Here is an 11,711-nt window from a genome sequence, read left to right on the forward strand (position 1 = left end):
ATTTAATGTCATAGCTAGACTAGACATAGTGGCAAAACTGTCATGTTCGGATTCAGTGGTTGCCAAATGCTGACCAGCTTTTGATATAGGGGCATTGTGGTATTGTTACTATTGGGCTTTTACATAAAGCATTATATATTAAATAAAAACCAAGATGTTGGGTTCATTTCTAAGTTCTTTTCTTTATTTACATATCTGTCACAAGCAATTACAAATGATGGTTGACAGCTACTTGCAGTTACAACAAGTGACCTGAAAAATACATTTCATCAACCATTACTATATAATTAAAATAATGAATTACAAATACATATTACATGATCAACATTTTTACAAGATCATCATGGTATGAGTAATACAATTAATTCCTCAAATGCTAGTGGCCAAAATACATTAATACTTAACCTTTCATAAATGTCACAGATCCTAATACATATAAATCACATGTCAAACCTGTATTCAACATAACATAGTACAAACATAACCACGACATGTACACTCATCAGTATATGGTACAAATCACATTCAGCATTACACTCTCTCTCTCTCTCCAGTGTGTGCTGCTTAGTCTGTAAGTTAAAAATAAAGAGAGAAATATATGTGACAGTAGTAATAGTTAATTTACCAATATATGTGACAGTAGTAATAGTTAATTTACCAGATTATGCCATTTCAATTTCATGTACACAAAATATGCAATATTACATATACGTCTAATATATCGCCGAAAACAAAGAAACGAATGTAATACTCATTTCAACAGAAGCTCATGTAATACAACAAATACTAAATATACATACCAAAATATATTTCCTTATAAAAGATAAGACAAACTTTCAAAAGTTTACCAAGAAACAATCTCAACTACAGGTTACACAGAAAAACGTAGGCGGCACTGAAAACCCCGCGAATCAGCACGTGATACAAAGAAATTACTATCAACCAATCAAAACAGAATATGCCAACAATAAAGTTCAAAGTGCATGGCAATGACTAAAACTCTTACAAAATACATTGAAAACACAGTCAAGATGGTCTGGTCACACACTTCCCCACCTTACAAAAATGACATCTCGTCATTAAGTCACACGTCATAAATATGTCATGTCAAAGAACAACTACACGACGCTCCTACTCAAAATACACTTCATTAACCTTTTATACTATATACTAGATATATGAATCATACTCACCCAAATTTATCATAACCACTATCCATTAAGTTGTAACACACCTTACTCAGTTGACTTAATATCAATTCAAAATCAACAAAAAAATAACTTACCACTTTCCGCCCCCACAGTTCTTAATTGCGGCCTCGCAATTAGCCTTATATAAGTAAAATGAAAAAAAATTATTACTCATACATTGTTTTATAAAAAAATAAAGTAAAATGATATATCAAATGGCAAATATATCAATTGACAGTATTAATGACATATACATATATTGACATTTTTAAATGACAATATCACTTAACGAAAGCTCTGACAATCCTATATGCAAGCACACTATCTACGTCGTCAAGGATTCCAGAATTCATTAATTTATCTAAAACCTGAAATTTATTGTCTCCTGAACACTGCGCCATCCGATTCATCTGGTATTCTCCATATCTGTCCGGTGGTCTTCTAGTTCTCCCAGTTCTTCGAGGCATTGGTACAGGTTTAACTTCATTATTAGTCTCATCATTTTGTTTTTCAGTTGCATCTTCTATGTTTGCACCATCTGTTGTATGCATTTCCATTTTAGAGGTATCACCAAGACCATCTGCATCTTCTTTATGACTGTGAATATCACCATCATCATCAGAACCATCTCCTGCCATATTTTCTTCTACCGTGTCCTCAACTTCACCAAAATCATCCTCTGCCACATTGTCTTCTACTGTGTCCTCAACATCTTCAACAACATTTTTCTTATTTGTGTCAGGATGACAGGCGTCCCCGCACCAGTCTGTAAAAGAAACAGAGCTCTGTCCATCTTCACTTTCAGAATCATCACCTGTGACGTCACAGTTATCTTTCCTTACAACTTCATCAATTGCATTAGCATCAGATGACACATTATCTTTAAAATTTCCATCATTCAACTCTTCATAAGTATCTACATCATCATCTTCAATATTATCCACCAGAAACAAGTGACTTCTGTGCAGAATTGTCTCTGTATTTGTTTTCTCGGACCTTACACGGAAAACAGGCATGTCTGGTCTTGGTTGTTCTTTAACATGATACAACTCTTCTTCAAACTTATCATCTATCTTATGCTTTCCATCAAATGCGAGTTTCTACACCAATACCAAGTCACCAACTGTTATCTTTGCAGTTTTCGCTTTCTTGTCATAATACTTGTTCTGTTTTATTTTTGACCTGTCCAAATGCTAGTTAACTATCTTTTGTGTTCTTCTTATCCTATCCTTCATTTCAATAATGTAATCCTTTGCCTCCTTGCTGTTTATTTCCTTTTCAGTAGCCTTTTCAAATGTTAAATCAACTGGAAGTTTTAGTCTTCTAAGATCTAAGAAACATGAGTTCGTAAGGTGAAATTCCTAGACTTTCATGTGGAATACAATTGTAAGCATAAACTAGAGGATTTATGTATTTCTTCCAATCTCTCTTTTGATTTGGCTCCAACGTACCAAGCATGTCCAAAAGCGTCCTGTTAAATCGCTCTGGGCCCGAATTACCTTGCGGGTGATATGGTGTTGTATGGCTCTTGTTTAAATGTTGAATTCTGCTTAAGCCGGTGCTAGAGGGCGTGGACGGTAGTTTGCACTTTACAGTACCGTCCATGAACAGGCTCTATCAAACCGAGCCTGCAACATTTTCAATTTTGCAGTGTTGGGCTTTCTTTAGGGATTCTGTATTTATCTATTTCATTATTGGACAGTATAGATGATGAGGGTACATCGAATCCACAAATAAATAATAAAAAACTGGTCTGTTCGAAAATTACACTAGCCGGAAACTGTCCATGTATTGCACGTATGGTGTGTGTTCTTATACCATTGAACATGTAGCAAAGCACAACTTGCCTGAGTAACAACAATTCAGAGTCCTTTATAAAACGTCATAATCACAAGTGAGAAGAGGTCTTAAATACTTTAAAATCGAATAATCAAAAATGTAAACAAATGCCTCTCTAGGTCATAGACCACCCGCATTATTGTTTTGTTATTTGTTTCTATTTTGCATCAATAAATTGTTAATATAACTATAGGTAGTAAGTATGATATGTTGACATTGTATGGTCCAATTTTGAACACAATCCGTTCACAAATAACCAGTGAATACCGAAAAATGTATGTTTCTGGTTATAAGTAGCTCTAAATGTATTGTATTTAATACATTTTGATAGTGGTAACATTCGTTTGGATTAGGTTATTCAATACCGAAAGCAACCGTTACAGAATTTATGTGTTCTGTGAATAATAGGGGTATAAGTATTATTCCAAGCATGTATTTATTTTATTGTTCAATTAAAAAAAAAGATTGTCTAACAAAATAATATTTTACCTGAGAAACAATATTGATAGTCTAGCTTTACTGTGATAAATTTGCTTTATATTACATTTTCCAAACAAGTGCTGCTACAAATAGGATTTGTGAATGCAATTTACGTTTTAAACGCCACAAAACTTATTTTGAAATAAAAAAAGTATCTATCAGCTATTGCAATTATATATATTCGTATTAACAAGTGACTTTCCATATTCCATAGCAGAAATAAGTTTTGCTTGTTTTTCAGAGCTGCATATTGCCATCAAAAATGGAAAATTTAACTTGGAAATTCACAAGTAAGTTAAAAAAAGAACTTAAATGTTTGCTATATAATGATTTACTTGCAATAACAAAATATTAAATGGGCAGAAATCGTAAGACGGGATGTTTCACCAACCGTATCTCCGGTGGAAGAACAACAACTAGTCAAACAAAGAAACAAAGACTGCTAAATAGACCGTAGCTAAAGTTAATTTGTGATCCGTCCGAGTCAGCGTGTATAAAAGGTATCAAAATTAGTATTAAGTATGTAAAACAAGAGTTGAAAGAGCTACAATATGTTAATGTCGAGCCGATATCAACTATTGAATCTATGGCCATTCGTGATTTAAAATGTACGTCTATGAGAGACAATCTGTTATCTTCTATTTTTGGCATCTTAGAGGAAACTGTGACGGGTTTAAATACTGTACCTAAAGTTTTCTCAGACAAAAGAGAAGATGCAAACGAAACTCCCCACAAAACCCCACAGTGGATACCCTTACATATGCAGAGTGTACAAGTAAAACCATTGTCACAGGTGACTGCGTCGCTAAGGTCAATTTCTTTTGTAAACCAGTATTAAACCAGGCTTCATAACCTCTGATCCCATTTCAAAATTCCATTTTATTTAGTTCCGCCCATTGTTTTCTCGTTTAGGGCACACGCTTTTTATTACTTTGGGACCATACGTCGCTTTTAATGGAATAGCATGGAAGTGTCTCATTGAAGGTCCCATGATATCCACCGTATTAACACATCTGCGGATGTTTCTAAATTCAAAAAAATTCTATTTCATTTTAAAATGTTGAATTCTGCTTTAGCCGGTGGTAGGGGGCGTGGACGGTAACTTGCACTTTCCAGTACCGTCCATGAACAGGCTCAATCGAACCGAACCTGCAACATTTTCAATTTTGCCGTGTTGGGCTTTCTTTAAGGATTCTGTATTTATCTATTTAATGATCACATCCGTGTTATTTGTGCCGTGTGGCGGCTGTTAAAGTCTCCCCGTAGATTTAATCAATGATGTTATATTTTCGATCCTTGAAGATCGTTAAGCTTGACATTATTGTTGTGCTTGTGGTATTTTTAGTTTCAACTTTTTGGCATTTTCTAGTTGGGTGGTTCCAATATTCCTACTTGAATAATGTTGAATCACCCTTAGGATATGTTGCCTGTTTTTTAACTTTGTCTTCTGACGTCTTATCTGTGATACGCAGGCTTCATAACCTCTGATCCCCTTTCAAAATATCATTTTATTTAGTTCACCCATTGTTTTCTCGTTTAGGTCACACGCTTTTTATAACTTGGGACCATTCGTCGCTTTTCATGGAATGGCACGGAAGTGTCTCATTGAAGGTTCCATGATATCCGCCGTATGAACACTTCTGCGGATGTTTCTAAATTCAAAATGTTACTATTTCATGTTAAAATGTCGAATTCTGCTAAAGCCCTTGCTAGGGGGCGTGGACGGTAACTTGCACTTTCCAGTACCGTCCATGAAAAGGCTCGATCAAACCGAGCCTGCAACATTTTCAATTTTGCCGTGTTGGGCTTTCTTTAGGGATTCTGTATTTATCTATTTTTTGACTATAGTGAATCCAGAAAGTACCTTGAATATTGATAGGGCACATAGGGCAGGTGCCCATAAACCTGATAAAACTCGTCCGATAGTAGTGAAATTTAGTACGGATTCAAAAATAATTTTGAAAAACTTATAAATCTAAATCATCAGTTTATATCAGACGCCATACAATGATAGCAACCAGTTTCCGCCTGAGGCACTACAACGAAGACTTGTATTGATTCCCAAGATGTTGGAGAAAAGCCGTGAAGGAAAGAGGGCCTTTCTAGTCTGGGAGAAACTGTTTATTTATATTGTATTATATGAACCTGAAACAACAGCAAATAATGACAGTGAGGAATGTGCAGAAAAGTTTGACTTAAGTCTAATATATCTGAATATTGAAGGAATATCTACCTGTCTTAAGACTTTCTAAATTTTATTTATAATTATGACATAAGTTTTCAGTGAAACTTGATAACTTTTCATAAGATGAATGCGAAAACCTTCCTGGAATAAATTCGCTTTAAATTAAAGTGGAAGACGCCATGGTCGAATGTGCCTGTTAAACATGTTTTTATTTATTATGATTTTGATGTAATTATCTGCATTTAAATAAATGCCACCTGGTAATTCTGTTTATCTTAATATGCACAATATTTGTGTTTTTTGAAGTACTTAAAATAGGTATCCGAAAAAAGGGTATTGAGAATGAAAGTACGGACATTGATTGTGAATAGTCTTAAAAGAAATTATATTGAATTAGATATAGGTATACAGAAAATATCAGATGCTTTGTATGAAAACTCATTTAGTATATTTGGAGAGTCAAAACAAACAACAAAGAATACAAGTAAAAGAAAGAGACATTATAATGTTCATGGTTTAATCAAGACTGTATGGACGCTAGAAAAGAGTTTAAACATGCAAGTTGTTGTTAGAACAGGTCAAATCAGAATATAAAAATACTTGTTAACATCAGACGTCTTTAGAGGCAAGCACAAACTAAATTCCATTCAAGTCAGAGAAAGAAAATGTCACGTTGAGCTGACTTGCAGCAGAAAAACAATGTCATTATACACAAAGGTTTTGGGAAGACATTTCTAAAAAAATGAGAAAGAAATCTAGCAAAAATAAATTTCTTCGGAAGATTTTTTTGAGTATTGTGAAAATATATTCAGACGTAGAGACATTCAAAAATAATTTCATTGAGGAACATTAAGATAATAATGAATTAATTACAACAATGTTGAAGAACTGGACATGGATTTCACGATCGATGATGTGATCAGGTTATTTCATCGCTTAAGAGTGGTAAAAGTACTGAAAAAGATGAATTTATTCCAGAGATATTACTTAAATGTAAAAGAATTCTAGCACAACCATTATGTAAATTGTTTTGTCATATTTTTAATATGTAACGAGGTTGGTAGAACGTCATTTTACTAATAATGAGCATTGTAATTTGCAAAAACTAAAATGGATGAATTAACTTAAGGAAATGTTTCCCATATATATGAAATCGGTAGGTAGGTAGGTCGGTCGGTCGGTCGGTCGGTATAGGTAGGTAGGTAGGTTTATGTGGGTAGGTAGGTAGGTAGGTAGGTAGGTGGGTGGGTGAGTTGTTTGGGCTGGGGTGGGGTGGGGTAGGATAGGGTAGGGTAGGTACAATATACATAATACAAAAATCTAAGCATTTTATATAAAACTAATACAATAATTTAATAAAACATTTCGGAGGTTTGTCAAACATTAATATCACAGGAGGCTGATTGAATAATTAAAATTCAATAATAAAGAACACAATCTACAAGTTAAATGTAATGTGACGACGTAAGAAAGTAGTGTGCTAAACTTTGGATTTCCCATGAAAGCCCGAATGCCTATTTTCAATCGTGGTGTATTGGTATCATTGTACTAAACTAAGGAATAAGTGAACGGTATCCAGTATGGTTTTAGAATAAATGAAAATACTACTGATTGAATTCCTACCCCTAAGACTACATTTTCGACACTTTTTTCTCGGAACTTAATCCGTTTTAACGAAATAATAATTCGATTAATGAAATGTGATTGATTTGTTTGCGTTCCTGTATCGCAACGATAATTTGCAAGGTTAGCAAATGCATGATTCGTACCCAAACTATGTCACCTATAAACACCGTGGTAACAGTATAAAAAGGGCAAACAGTTAGAAAATGTCTACTTTACAGTTACACACAGTTCAGTGAAGACTGAAGTTGAAAATGTGAATGAAGAGTGATTGTTAAACATAAAATATGTAAAACATGATCAGTAATATCACAATAACCTGATTATTGATACAGCATGTAAATACATCACTGTTCGTATCACAGGCACTAGACACAATCAGTTTACATATAAGCACTTATAATACTATAAAATATGAAATTAGGCAAAGCCTATGAATGGGGAAGTTGATTAAAATTACCGATCAGTTTCATTTTACATTTACCGTTTTAAATTATTTGACTCTTATCGTTAACTTGTAATCCGAAATGTTGCTATACGGTACCATATTCGGAATACATTGCCTGTTATCTTTGGATTACATAAAAGATTGCAGCAACCGTAGAGAATTGAATCTGAAATTTTCACTGATAGGTTTAGAAATTTATTTAGATTTTAATTGTTTTTTCCTGCAATTTCTTTTTAAATATACACGTGTAGCCTGTAGCCGGACAATCCAAAGGCCGGGCCCGCTTCTAGTATTATAAGTGTATATAGGTCAACTGATTCTGTGTACTGCCTGTGATTATAAAGAACATTTTGGGCATATTACTTTTAAGCAATAATTAACTGATTAAGCCTGTGTAACCGTTTCTGGACAAAATAAGGTGAACGGTTCTTTTTTTTCATATATAAAAAGGGTGTAAGTTAAGTTGAGTGTGAGCACTTGCTTGATGATTCACGGCAGTGACTACAAATGTGTGAACATCAAAGATTGACAGATTCTTTGAAGAGCCAACTAGACATTTTTCAAACGTCATTTCGTGTGTAAAATTGGGTGTATATTATTTAACAATGGAAACCTTTTTCATTTAATTAATGGATGCTACTTTGTGCCCGAGTGTTGTTGTGTATTTTAGCACTATGGAATTTCAACAATTGACGATGAATTTCTGTAACTAACAATTATTTCAAAATTTTTTAAAACAAAGATACACTGAGCGAACGTTTTCGGTAAAGAACGTTCAGCACGAGTGCGAATGTCCACCATTATGCTTTAGGAGACAAATGTTGCGTGCATAATATTATACATATTCAGGTTAATATGTGTAAAAAATGAATGAATGTTCATCCGAGACTGCAATATTTCACAGTGATCCGTGGTGACGAAATCCAGCCGCGCAAATTTCACCCGATCGGGTTATACAATTACAACTGTCACAGCAACGTCGCGGTGACAATCCACAGGCGATCGGACTTTTGAAAAGTCAAATATTCAATATTCCTGGATAAAAAACTTTAAAAATAAAAGAAATAAAATGTAGTTCTTATTATTAAAACAATGATATTTTATTCTATTCTACAAAATGATAACTTATCTCTTTCAATTTAATTAAAGTGGCACTATGCCCATCCAATGGTATATAGTGAGTGAACAGGTGAATATCAAAATAAGTTTTCATTTTGCAATAATACCTTTTAATTTAATAATTTAATTCCCATAAACTATAAATAATGTACAGATCCAAATACAATTTCTGTAAACATCTATTAGAATATACCTATAACGCTCAGTTTGTAAAAAAGAGTGGGCAGTCCTTTTTATTTTAAGGCAGTTTTATAATTTTATCCTGAACATTTTCCAATATCAACTGTTGGTCAAACACCATTTTAATAGTCAATCTGTTGAAATATTAAGTCAATTCAGGTCAACTTGACTATGAAAATATGAGCATAATGTCACTTTAAAAAAAGACCAAAAATCATTTAATTCGTTATTACATTCCATTAGATGAATTCCCTAGAGTTATGTACAGAAAGTACCGGAAAACGGCATTTAGCTAGGTTTTCGAATTCGTGAACGCATTGTAAATTTTCAACTTGATATCCCTAAATTTGATAATGGTCAGTTTCAAAAATAAATATGGGACAAGTGCATTTAAGAAATTTAACATGATATGGGTCAAGGCAGCAAATTATTGACTTCCTCATAGAATTTATTTTAATTAACCTCAACAGTGTGTCATCAGTCATACACCACTCCAATCTCCAAGCAGTGATCTTCCCTTATTTACCCGGAAAAGATGTCTGCCACCAAGATTCGATTTATCAAAATTTCTGATATACAATATATATATATAAAATTACAGAATTTATTTAATCAGATAATTTTTCATCGCTTTAGTTTAAACATTGATTTATGTAAAGTGAATAAATAATAGAAGAAAATAAAAATATTATATAAAAAATATAATGCAGACATGTGATATGTTTGGTGGCAGTGGTAACTGTACTGATAAAAGGGAAGTAACCACTGCCAGGATTTTGACACCACTCATGTGCGGCTAGAAATGTTGGCTACCACTAGCTGTACAGGCCCGTATGGCTAGCCACTTTTAATCTAAGCACCGTCATTAGAAGATCAAAAAAAAAAGATTATACGGTTTTGAAACCCTTCGCAACTGGTAGTGTCTGCTACCCATCATAGGCATTTAAAGGATGAAATAGTTTGGTTACGAATCATGGATAAGGCTTAGCTAAGCTTGCAAAATATGCGGACAGATTTTACTTGATTTCAGATTTCATTATGTCTGTAGATCTATCCGATGTTAATCAACTGACATACATACCAGAGGCATTCATTATATATATTTGTCCATATATATTGTTTTCTTTTCAATGAATATATTTTTATTGTCCATATATATATATATTTTCATTGTCCATATATATTGTTTTATTGTCCATAAATATATTCCTTATTGTCCACATATATATATATTATTGTCAATACACTCGTATATGCTTTTTAACTTCACAAATATGTTTTATAGAACATAAATATAATTTATTTATTTTATACAATTTTGCTACATTCCACACTTTATACTCTTGGTATACGCCAGCAAACTGCAACCTCAGCTGTTCCATGTGACTTTGGGCAATTCGAGGGGTCAACGCGAAAGTAGTCTATCTGACATGTTTTCATAGAAGGTCTTTTTTACAGATTCTGAAAAAGCTTGATAGTCCTCACATTATGTGTTTAAATCCTCCTTTTCCTGTGCATAGTTAAGGACACAAAACATATTTGCCATACTATTCTATCTTAAAAGGCTATATTTGCTCAATGCGAAACTAGTCTATCTGCAAAAAATTTGCACATAGGCTAGTTTCGCATTAATATTAACATCTCTTTTTAAGTCAAGTAGCCTATGTGAAGAAATTTATATCAATTTTTCTATAAAATTGCATTATTTCAATAGGTACATTAATTCAGATCATTAAAAATAGTAAAACAACCTTTAAAAATTATTCCAAATCACACATTGTAGTTGGTAATGGCTTGCATTGAAATTTTGTTTGAACTAATATTGAATAATTTTTAAAATTTGTTCAATTCAGGCATTATATTTCTTTAATTATGATTTATTTTAACTAAGCAAACTGCAAACTAGTGTTAAGAATTTATGGAAACAACAAATTTGAGTTATTTTCAGTGTTTGTCCTTCAGTCCCGATACCAAATTTCCTGAATAACTTAACGAAAAACTTTTGATCTGTTCATAAAAATGTTTAGTGGAGAAATATTTATTTCCTACTAATAATTTCTATGAATTATTGAGCTTACTCCTTAATTATAGCATACTTTGCTGTCCTTGTTTTTCGACAGCTGTAAATCGTTTCAGTAGTTATTTGCATATTGCGCAATAATACTATGGGGGCTACAACGTTTTTATCAATCAAATACGTTCATAATTTAACTTGGATAACTTAATTTCGAAATTGAAAAGGCTTAATATGGAAGTTTTTAAGTATTTATGTACTATTTCTTGGGCTGTTATTGGGTTGAGGACACTTGCGCGTTTGTAACCGACGAAATCCCATGTGTAGATGACATAGCTCTAAAAGCGCCTAAGGGCATGTCCGTCGCAAAAATGAACATTAAACTTAATATCTGAGATCATGTCACACAGAAATTTCACTTAGCCTGAGAATGGAACCAACACCCCTCCATAATAAATCCAATGCTTGACTAAAATTGCCTTTTGATTTGTATCCAAGATATTTTTCATCTGATTAACCTTGAAATAACTAGAAATGTGTGCAATTTTAGCCATATTCCACTTTTTTCTCATTGTAAGGAAGTCTGACATGACAGCGGACAGCATAACAAGCAAGGGTAAATCAAAATGACTC

Source organism: Ruditapes philippinarum, unplaced genomic scaffold (assembly GCF_026571515.1).
Source record: "Ruditapes philippinarum isolate M1 unplaced genomic scaffold, ASM2657151v2 ctg7950_1_1_1_1, whole genome shotgun sequence".
NCBI classification, from domain to species: domain Eukaryota; kingdom Metazoa; phylum Mollusca; class Bivalvia; order Venerida; family Veneridae; genus Ruditapes; species Ruditapes philippinarum.